Source organism: Adiantum capillus-veneris, chromosome 8 (genome assembly GCF_014529385.1).
Source record: "Adiantum capillus-veneris isolate H3 chromosome 8, ASM1452938v2, whole genome shotgun sequence".
Taxonomy (NCBI): Eukaryota; Viridiplantae; Streptophyta; class Polypodiopsida; order Polypodiales; family Pteridaceae; genus Adiantum; species Adiantum capillus-veneris.
In genome coordinates this window covers 98,454,983-98,465,659 of record NC_140938.1, presented here as the reverse complement: position 1 = coordinate 98,465,659, position 10,677 = coordinate 98,454,983, and positions in this window count along the sequence as shown.

The following is a 10,677-nucleotide window of genomic DNA, read 5'->3' as shown; positions in this document are numbered from 1 at the left end:
TGGGGAGCTTTTAAATGATTTTAAATCATGGCAAGCAGCGAAAGATGCACAATCAGCAAAACTCCTGCGATTCTAAACGGAGGGGCCAGGGTGAAAGAGTTAGGGTTGCTTTGCAGCACGAGGGTCTGGCTGATGACCTGTACGGAGGCTCGAATGAGCTGAGAAGCCATGGAAGTGGTAAGGCCGCCAACTGCATTTGCAGATATGACCGTGGAAGATTCAAAAAGCCCAAGGTGATGACGAGCAGTGCGCATGGCCATGCAGGTTCTTGTCACCTCAATAGTGTTGAGGTAGAGTGCCCTAGCAAGGATGTTCCCTAGCAGACATATTGTGTCCACTCCTTTGAAAGAGAGCGTACACCCTCCTTGAGCAGCCTAAGCGTAGGCTTGAGATCTTAATGTCGACTGCCCTCATGACCTATTGCCTGGTCTTGTGGACGACCAAGGGGTGAAGCTTGGCGGATATGGCAGAGAAAAATAGTTTCACGACAACGCTAAATAGTTTCACGACAACAATTTCAAGTGCAAACTACAAAGAAATACAATAGTTTTATTTTAAAAAAATCCTTTTGTTAGTATGGGACATGCAAAGGCCTAAAAGACCATGCATACTATATGAAGGCGCAAAAAAAAAGGTGAGCAAACTTCTCAAAGTTTCAAAATAGCTTCCGTAGGTGACCCAACATAAACTAATATCTTTTCAAAGCTTATAAATGAAAACTCGTACATGATTAGATCTATCCTTTTTTTCAAAAATCACGCTTGAGCTTTATAAAGTTTAGCTATATGAATTAGTAGCTCCATGGAGATCTTGCAATTGGGGAATATCCAAGGTCACAAGAAGATGAGGACTTTCAGAGTTGTGTGATTGTAATCTCAGTTCTTGGGTCTCCCATCGCTGAGAGAGAGAGAGAGAGAGAGAGTGAGAGTGGGTGTATTAACGTTAACTAGCATCTGTAGGTTACCAACTTTGTCTGTGTGGTCGCCACCCTTTTCTAAGCTACCAAAAATAATCAAAAAAATAAAAAATTGTGAGTGCAGTGTGTTACCTTGAGTTGACAGCTCGCTCACTAGATATGTGCACTCTATTGGTTCTGCATAATTGATAGCTTCATTTGGAGAATCATGGTAGCTTTGTGTCATTATATATTTTGAGTTTTGCAATATGTTGATAGTCATTGAAGGAATGTTTGTAAACATTATAGAGAGCAAAGGTTTTGTGTGAGTAGTGTACTACCTTGTAATTTTTCTAGGGAAACACTTTCTCATGCTTTTTATGTTAATTTATGAATTCAACGTATCAAATTATATCAAGAAAAAACATACTTAGTGGCAATAATGTATGTAGCTATAGAAATGTCGACGATGGATCAGAATGATGAAAATGCAATAGTTTTGTACCTTATTATATTGGACATCCTCATCGCACCATCTATTTTTCATTGCGGGGTGTGGCAGTAGCCCCCCCTTTGCTTTGAAGGGCAAACATACTTGCTATACATGGTTTCGTAGATCAGCAATTGTTTGAATAGTGACTTGCTCAGTTTTGCCTTGGTGTTTTGCTTTGCATTGCATGGTTGCTGGAGGATGAGTATGTATGCCCTCTTGGTGGTGGGGCATGTGCCTCATGGAGGCAACTAGATCCTTTTGAGTGGTTGTGGTTTGCGTTGGTGTCTCAAGGTCTCTTTTTTGCATTCTCATGTGGCTTCCGGTTTGTCATAACAACTAATATCTAATTCTCCTAAATGATTTTCTCATGTTAAACTGATCATTTAATATGGGGAAGTACCAGGGGAGAAAAAGCTAGAATATTGGTTGGGCTGGCAGACCGGTCTCAGTAGGGATCCAAAGGAGGAAAAATAGAGATCCAAAGGGGGGACCATCTACAAAAGAGCAATGTGCATCAATGGACTTCAAAGACCCTAAGGTTCAGCCCATTAAGACTTCCAAAATGCTAAGGTTCCAAAATTCAAAGGTAAGGTCCAATGGTCAAGCCTTAGGGTAAATTGGATGCTTGTGGGGAGACTCAAAAGTCTTCCCACATCCCTATCCTTGAGGGGTCGAGCCTTTTATGTAGGGGACGAGAGAGAAACACACACAGACACTCTTGCAAGCTCCCTTTGCACAAAGAGCATAGTAGACAAATGTCAGCTCCCTAGCCCAATTGGCCCCAAGGTGCATTCAAATCCTATTGGATTGCCATAGAGGTGGAGCAATGAGAATTAGGCTAGAGTAAATTTAGTTTAATTCATTAAAAAACACTTGATAAAAGAACCAATAGGAATTAAGCTCTCTAGAAGACTATTGGACAGTCTCCCCAAGGGGTCCAATGAGCATTCAGCAACCCAATGGCTTGCTTGATTCCTATTGGCCAGAAGACTAAGAGGTCCAATGAGAGTTTAATTGCATTATTTAAATATCTGAAATCTTTGACAAAAGGATAAAGGGGGACACATGTCACAAGCCTATCACTTATGCTTCTTAATGTTGGAATTAGGGTTGCAGAGAAACGCACACAGCTTGGAGAAGACGAAGGAAGCTCAAGGCACACAATAGAGAGTGTATTACTTAGTGTGCAATGGAAAGGTAGATAGTCATAGAGTGATGGGCGTATATACAATGCACGGGGAAAAAAACCTCCTAAAGAGGGAAAAAATGCCCCGGCGGTCCTAGTGTGTTCACACACATCACTACCACATGTATATGGTAACAAATCCCCCCTGGAGTGATGCGGTGAACGAGAGGTGGCACATGAGTAAAGGGAAGTGCCATGCCCTGAGGACATGATCAGTCCACAAAGGGGAGTAAGCCCAAAGCTTTGCAGAAAGCTTCAAGCTTCTCACAAGACAATGCCTTTGTGAAAAGATCTACAAGGTTGTCCTGTGTTGGCACATAAGCCAAGCTAATCTCTCCTGCTGAGAGCCTCTCCCTGACATAGTGGTAATGCACCTCAATGTGCTTTGTGCGAGCATGAAAAACTGGGTTCGCAACTACCAATGCGCCGTGACTGTCACTGTAGATAGTGTTGGCAGTGTCCTGTCCAACACCCAAATCAGCCATAAGGCGTCTGAGCCATACACACTCAACCGTAGCTGTGAAGACTGCCCTGTACTCAGCCTCACACCTCGAAGTGGCCACAGTAGGTTGCTTCTTGCTCAACCATGATATACATGAACTGCCCAGCATGAAACCAAAACCACTTGTGGACACTCACGTGTCAAAACAACCAGCCCAATCTGAGTCCGAAAAAGCATGTAAGTCTGGTGGCAATGATCCCCCCTTGGGATAAAACAAGCCAAGATGTAAAGTTCCACTAAGGTAGCGAAAAATCCTTTTGAAAGCATGCCAATGCTTAGACCTGGGCTATGCATAAATCTGCTGACCTGTGAGACTGCAAACTGAATATATGGCCTCCTGTTGCATACATAAATGAGGCATCCAACAACAATTTGGTAAAGAGTGACATCAGCAAGATCGCCAGCATCATGTAGACTCAACTTCAAACCTGTTTCCATGGGAGTGGCAATAGGTTTGCAATCCTGAAGTCCAAACTTACATAGCAATGTCTCTATGTAACGTTTTTGACACAAGGCAATACCACCATCACACTGCTTAAACTGTATACCCAAGTAATGATGCAACAGCCCCAAATCTTTCATCTTGAAAGTAGCATTCAAATCAGCCTTAAATTCAGCAATATGTCTCTCATTTGGTTCAGTGATCAGCAAATCATCGACATAAAGAACCACAATGAGAAGTACATCACCCTCACATTTTACATACAATGTGCTTTATGTTGGACTGTTACGAAAGCCTCGTTTAACCACATGAGTGTCATCTTTCTCATACCAAGCACGAGGAGATTGCTTCAACCCATACAAAGCCTTCTTACATTTTCACACTTTGTCCTCTTGTCCTTTTATGACAAAACCACGAGGCTGCGTTGCATAAACCTCCTCAAATATGTCACCATTCAAGAAAGTAGTAACAATGTCTGATTGATGTACATCCCAACCAAAATGAGCTGCCAATGCACATAGAAAACGCACAGTAGTCATACGACAAGTGGGAGAAAAAGTCTCTTCATAATCTATGCCTTTTTGTTGTGCATAACCCTTTGCAACAAGTCGAGCCTTATGGCGATCGATCTCACCATCCGGCTTGCGTTTCAACTTGTAAACCTACTTCGTACCAATGGCCTTTTTGCCAAGACGCAAATCACATAAAGTCCATGTGTCGTTTTCTATAAGTGCACCATATTTTGATTGCATGGCAGCCATCCAATTTTTTGAATTCTGTGCTTCATCAAAAGACAGAGGCTCCTCAACATCATGTAAGCTAGACACAGCCAAAGCATAACAATCTGATGCATAAGATGCATGGCGAGAGCCTGACCGAGTACGACTAGACAAAGGTGCATCCAATTTACTGTCACGCAAAGTGTGCACCAGCCATTTTGGCATACCTCTAGCCTGCTCATTTTTAGCCCTTTCCTCACTCAAGTACATCATGTACATCTGCATCAGTAATAGGCTGATCGAAAACATTTTCAGAAACCCCCATAGGCTGTACATTTGCCTCATTGAAACCTACATTTGTATTTCCACCATTGAAAAGAGGCAACAAAGTGTAATAAATGTCCTATGAGCTTACATTACTGTCTCTAGTACATGACAGCAAGGGCTGAACAGAATCTTCCACAAACACTACATCCCGTGAAACCAGAATACGCTTTGTTTGCGGATGATACAACCTGTAACCTTTGCTTTCAGCACTATAACCAACAAAAATACATTTGACAACCTTATCATCCAATTTTCTGCGTTGCACTTGTGGCACCAAAGCATATGCCAAACAACCAAAAACACGCATGTACTCAATAGAAGGCTTTCTATCATGCCATGCTTCATATGGAGTAATAGACTGCAAAGCTTTCGTAGGACACTTGTTAAGTACATAAATGGCACACATGATGGCCTCAAGCCAAAAAGAATGCGGCAAAGCTTGACTTTGGACCATACATCGTGCCATTTCCGTCAGTGACCTGTTTTTCCTCTCAGCAACACCATTTTGCTGAGGTGTAAAAGGCACTGTACATTGGTGTTTTATCCTTCGACTAGCCAGAAATGCATTAAATTCATGAGACATATACTCCCCCCCCGATCGGAATGGAGGGTGCCCATAGTAAATTTCGAGACATTTTCAACCGTAGCCAAAAATTGTTTGAAGCACATAAAAACTTCGAAATTTTCTTTAAGCGGAAATACCCATGCATGCCTGGAGTAATCATCAATGAAAGTCACGAAGTAAAGGTAATTGGCCAAGGACGGAGTTTGCATGGGCCCACAAACATCACTATGCACAAGCTGCAACCTGCATGTGGCCCGAACTGAACCATCCTTTGGAAACTTAGAACGCTGCATCTTACCCAAAATACAGCCTTCACAAACATGTTTGACAGGTGCTTCAAGAGGCGGCAAAGAAGCACCATATCGGATTTCTGCAAACGCAGCAAACTGGAAAAATTTAAATGACCAAAACATGCATGCCAAAGTATTGCATCTGAAATAGCCCTTGAATCTGCAACAGCATTTGCAAATTTCTGTCCACACTTGTCATACAAAGTGAGCTTATACAGCCCACGGCACAAAAGCCCAGATACAACAATTTCATCACCAAAACTAAGATTATGAATTGTACATCTGTCATCCACAAATTTGACTACAAGTCCAAGTCTAGCAAGTGCGGATACAGACAAGAGATTCTTCTTGATCCCAGGTACATAAAGTGCATCAACAAGTGTGAAGGAACTACCATTTGCAGCAGTAAGCACAATCTTTCCAACTCCCTGAACTGGATAAGAGGCATTGTTGGCACAAGTGACTGAATTCCCATGAGGGACAGACTCGAGAGAGGTAAACAATTCACGATGTGAGGTAATGTGCTTTGTAGAACCACTGTCAAAATACCACACATGTGAATCTGCAGCAACTGACAAGCATGCATCATGGACAGTAGGATTGTAAGTACACTCTGCGCTAAAAGCCCATTCTGCATCAACATCAGCAACACAGTCTCCTTTCACAGAAGACTCAACAATGGCTGCATTTGTAGTGGAACCAGCATTTGCAGTGGAACCACCCTCTTTCTTCTTAGCCTCTTTTGCCTTCAACTTAGGACACGACTTGATCAAGTGATCATTAGCTTTACAATAATGGCAACGCATCTTCTTTTTGCCCTTATCACCAGAATTGCCAGACAAAGTGCTGCCAACAGAAGCATTAGGAAAAGAATTTTTGCCACTCGCACCAGCAGAACCATAAGAAGTGACTGCATTGCTGTTACCACCCTTTCTTTGAGAAGCAATAAAAGCCTGTTCAACTGCACGCTGTCTAGTCCTGTTTTTTCTGGAAAGGGACTCTTGCAAAAGCAATGTGCATAATGCATCAAACTTGACAACTTCTGGATTTCCTTGGGTCATAAGTCTCCAAGTACTAGCAAAAGTCTGGTAAGAATCTGGTAAGGCATCAAGAACAGTCTGCACAAGGGAACTGTCTAAAATGACTTCACCTACAGAAATAAGTTGCTCATTGATATCCTTGACACTAGCAAGGAAAGTTTTTGTATCATCTTCCTCATGCATAATCTTTGACTGCAACTCTTTACGCAACAAAGCAATTTTAGCCTCTTTGCGACTTGCATAAAGACCAGCCAAAATATCCCAAGCTTGTTTTGCAGATTTGCTGAACGTATGTGAGGAACAATGGTGCGCTTCACAGACAATGCAATCAATGCATGAGCCTGTGCATCCTTAACATCCCAACGAGCTTGTTCTGCCGTAGGCAAAACAACTCTAACAGCAGCAATCCTTGCAGCAAGACCTGCAACATCCTCAACATCGCCTACATCCTCAGAACCAGGACGTACATCAATGCCCTGCACAATATTCCATACGCCCTTTGACACAAGAACGTGTTGCATCATATAAGCCCACATAGGGTAATTGTCCCCATCCAACCTGTCCTCAGCAGCAAACATCTTAAACACATCTGTGTTGTTGTTGTCGGCCATGGTAAATGTTGCACCTGTTGAAAACTGCCTGAAAATAGGAGAAATGGAGTGGGAACAACACGTGCTATATAGCACAAATCGTAGAAGACTATAAGGCACCTGTTATGAAAAAAACGGCACTGACAGAAATTTTGCACAAAATGACGAAATAGCCTGTGCAGAACTGCCTGTAGTGGAAACGGAGGCCGAAATGAGCCCAAATCAAAAATCTGAGCAGACTGATCACTACAAGCTCACCCGAAATATTTGTCGACCTGCGAACGCTCGCCAAAGCTCATGAAATCGGAGAAAGGGAGCAGGCGTGTACTGGAGCAGCTGGCGACTAAGCCCGAGAGTACGCAACCTGCTCTGATACCAATTGTTGGAATTAGGGTTGCAGAGAATCGCACACAGCTTGGAGAAGACAAAGGAAGCTCAAGGCAAATAATAGAGAGTGTATTACTTAGTGTGCAATGGAAAGGTAGATAGCCCTAGAGTGATGGGCATATATACAATGCACGGGGGAAAAAACCTCCTAAAGAGGGAAAAAATGCCCAGGCGGTCCTAGTGTGTTCACACACATCACTACCACATGTATATGGTAACACTTAATTATCATTCGCTAAGCTTTGCATGGGCCAATAAGATGCGAGCATGTGCAAATAGCAAGAGGGGTCGACCAAGAGAGAGAGGGGGCTAATTTTTGCAAGGCATTATCACTTACACACTCACACAAGCTCATGTGTGAAGAAAAGAAGACTATCTCCTTCTCAATCTTTAATGGAAATCTCATCATCTACTCCAAGCTTGTGAGAAGGGAGGCCTACACCAACAACCTTGGCTTTGTGATGCAAATCCAACCAAGAGCCAAGCTCCAATGCATGCTCATGTCCTCTACCATGCTACTTACTAAGCTATGCTAAGCTATTAAGAGTGATTATGTGAGGAGGCATACTTCTTTCGTGTAAGAATACTCCTTCCTCTCGATCTACTTTCACACCCCGCTAGCTCTCACCATCTTCGAAGGTGTGTGAGGTCTTGGGTCTGAGACCATGAGGGAATTGATGTTGTGTTTTCAAGTGTAAGCTTGGTGCTTGAAGCTTCCATCTTCATTGCACCAGCAAGTTATTGAAGGAACACAAATTATTGTATTTTAAGATGTCTCCCTTGATGGGGGAAACCTATAATACAAAGCCTTTTGGAGGGGGGACCGCCGGCTCCATGTAAATATGGTCCTCAACTGTTGTCAATAGCTTAATTTCTCTCTTTTTGAAGTATTGTTCATGCTATCTAACTAGGTGATATGCTTTTTTTGCTCTCTCCATCCAAGCACTCTTGCTATGCTCATTAGGAATCTATCCTTAATGAAATTCTCACTATGTCTATGTTATTTTCAGCTATGCACAAGTTACTAGACCATGAAAAGCTACATTGGTATCAAAGCACAAGGTTTCTCTTTTCTTGCTCAAGAAGAGAGGTCCTCAAACTAACTATAAATGGTTGGTATTATTAATTTCAATCGAGTAAGTAGAATAGGGATTTTTTAGCCTTGCAGTGCGCCTGCTTCATGCACATAACGAGGCATCACCGTCGAGAGCTATGGTCTTAATAGTGGAGTCCTACGGGGCTTGCCTATGGCCTAACCACTATTGAGCTATTAGAAGCTTGACAGGAGCCGGTACTGTTTTGGTGGTGAAAGACCCTCTCTTCTATTCCTTGCAATTAATGATATTTGAGCCACGAGTACAGGAGCTTGAGTGCTTCTATAAAGGGGTTAAGAGGAGTAGCAACTAGGGTTTAAGTGCCAAAGTATGCTTAAAAAATTTTACACCTAAAAGTTGTTAGAATGCATGACGATAGTAAAGAGAGTGAAATTAATGCTGATAACTTTGATTTTGCTAATGAACAAGCTACTAATGATTCCCCTATGCCTATTAATTACCTTGTTACTAGGCTTCAACAAGCCATGGGCAATCCATCCCTCCAAAGTGAAGTGCAATGGCAGCTACATGCTCATGGGATTCTCCAAACTCCCCACCACGAAGAGAGAGTACCTAGGAAGCCTCCTTGTGAGACTCCCAAAAGAGGCCTCTCTTCGATAAGGGAAGAAGAAGAGGATCCGTACGAAGGGCCCAAAAATCTACTACTTGACAACGCGTCTTCTTCCCAAAGGAGAACTCAAGTTTCAATGGTAGAGCCACCACCAAAAGAATGAGAAAGAAGTGAGTCTCCTGCCACCTCAGCGGAGATGGCTCCACAACGATGGGCAAAATGCTCTCCAATGCCCCCTAAACAGAGAAGACCATCGCACACTTCTCCACACCATAATTCAAAGAGGGACGATAGAAAACAAGAGAATGAAAGGGCGAGAAGGAGGTCATCCTCTTCTTCATCCTCTTCCTCTTATGAAGAAAGTGATGGTGCAGACAAGGAGGAACAAGGGAAGAAAAAGGCAAGAAAGAGGTCACCCTCTTCTCCATCCTCCTCAAATTCTTCCTCTTCTAAAGAAAGTGATGGTGCAGCTTTCGAACCACCAAAAAGAAGAGGCCATAGGAAATCCTATGCCACATGGAAGAGGTCGTCCAAGCTCAAAAAGTTCAAAGAGAGAGGAAAGAACATCTCTTTCCTTTTCTATGATGGCACCTTTGGTGCTACGGACAAAGTTTTGGCCTTCATCAATGCGGCGTTTGGAGACGAGGGCTTCACGGAGTCCTCTAAGCTACACCATGTAGCTATGCATTTTCAAAAGTCCGCCAGGCAATGGTGGTCTAGCCTACGGGAAAACGGTGAAGCTCCATGAACATGCAAAGCTTTAAGAGCTTTCATCATGAAGCAGTTTTTGGCTACCGATGCCAAAGACAAAGTACTCACCGAATGGCGAAGCTTGAAGCTCTCTCCCTAGAATCTATTCACAAATATGTAGACAAGCTCTGGGACTTACATCTCAAAGCCACTGTCTTCAAAAATATGGATTTTGGAGAGCAAAAACAACAATTGTGTGCGGGTTTAACTGAAGATATGGTGGAGTATGTCAACTCCCAAAGGCCATGCACCATATCTGTGGTTATGCACCAAACCAATATGGTGGCTTCACAAATCAACTTCCAACAAGGGGCTAAGAGAATTTTAAGCCCACGGAGAACAAGGACCGTAATAACGAGCCCAAGGGGAAAGACAATGTCCAAAAGCCTCCTAAAGGCAACGCCAACAACAAAAAAGCTAAGGAGAAGGGAGTTTATAAAGGCAAAAATAAACTCTCTCCTGAAGAGCTTGAGCGTTATCGTAAAGATAATCGTTGTTTCAAGTGTGGGGAGCAAGGGCATGCCTATCGTGCTTATTCCCACAAGAATACACGAAATGAGTCTCCTAGAGCTACCTTGGTCAAAATCCAAGAAGAGGATGCTCACCACAAAGGATCTCCTCTATGCCATGCTTGGGGAAAGGTAAGAGAACATGATGCTTTTATTCTCTCTGACCCTGGTTGTACTCACAATTTCATATCCACGGAGTTGGCCACCAAGATAATCATCCAAGCCTATGAGATGGGAGATGTCCTACCCACTGATGGTGCTTTCAAGGGGCAAGAAGCCTCAGTCACTCCCTTGACTGGGAAATTGAGGCTCCATGT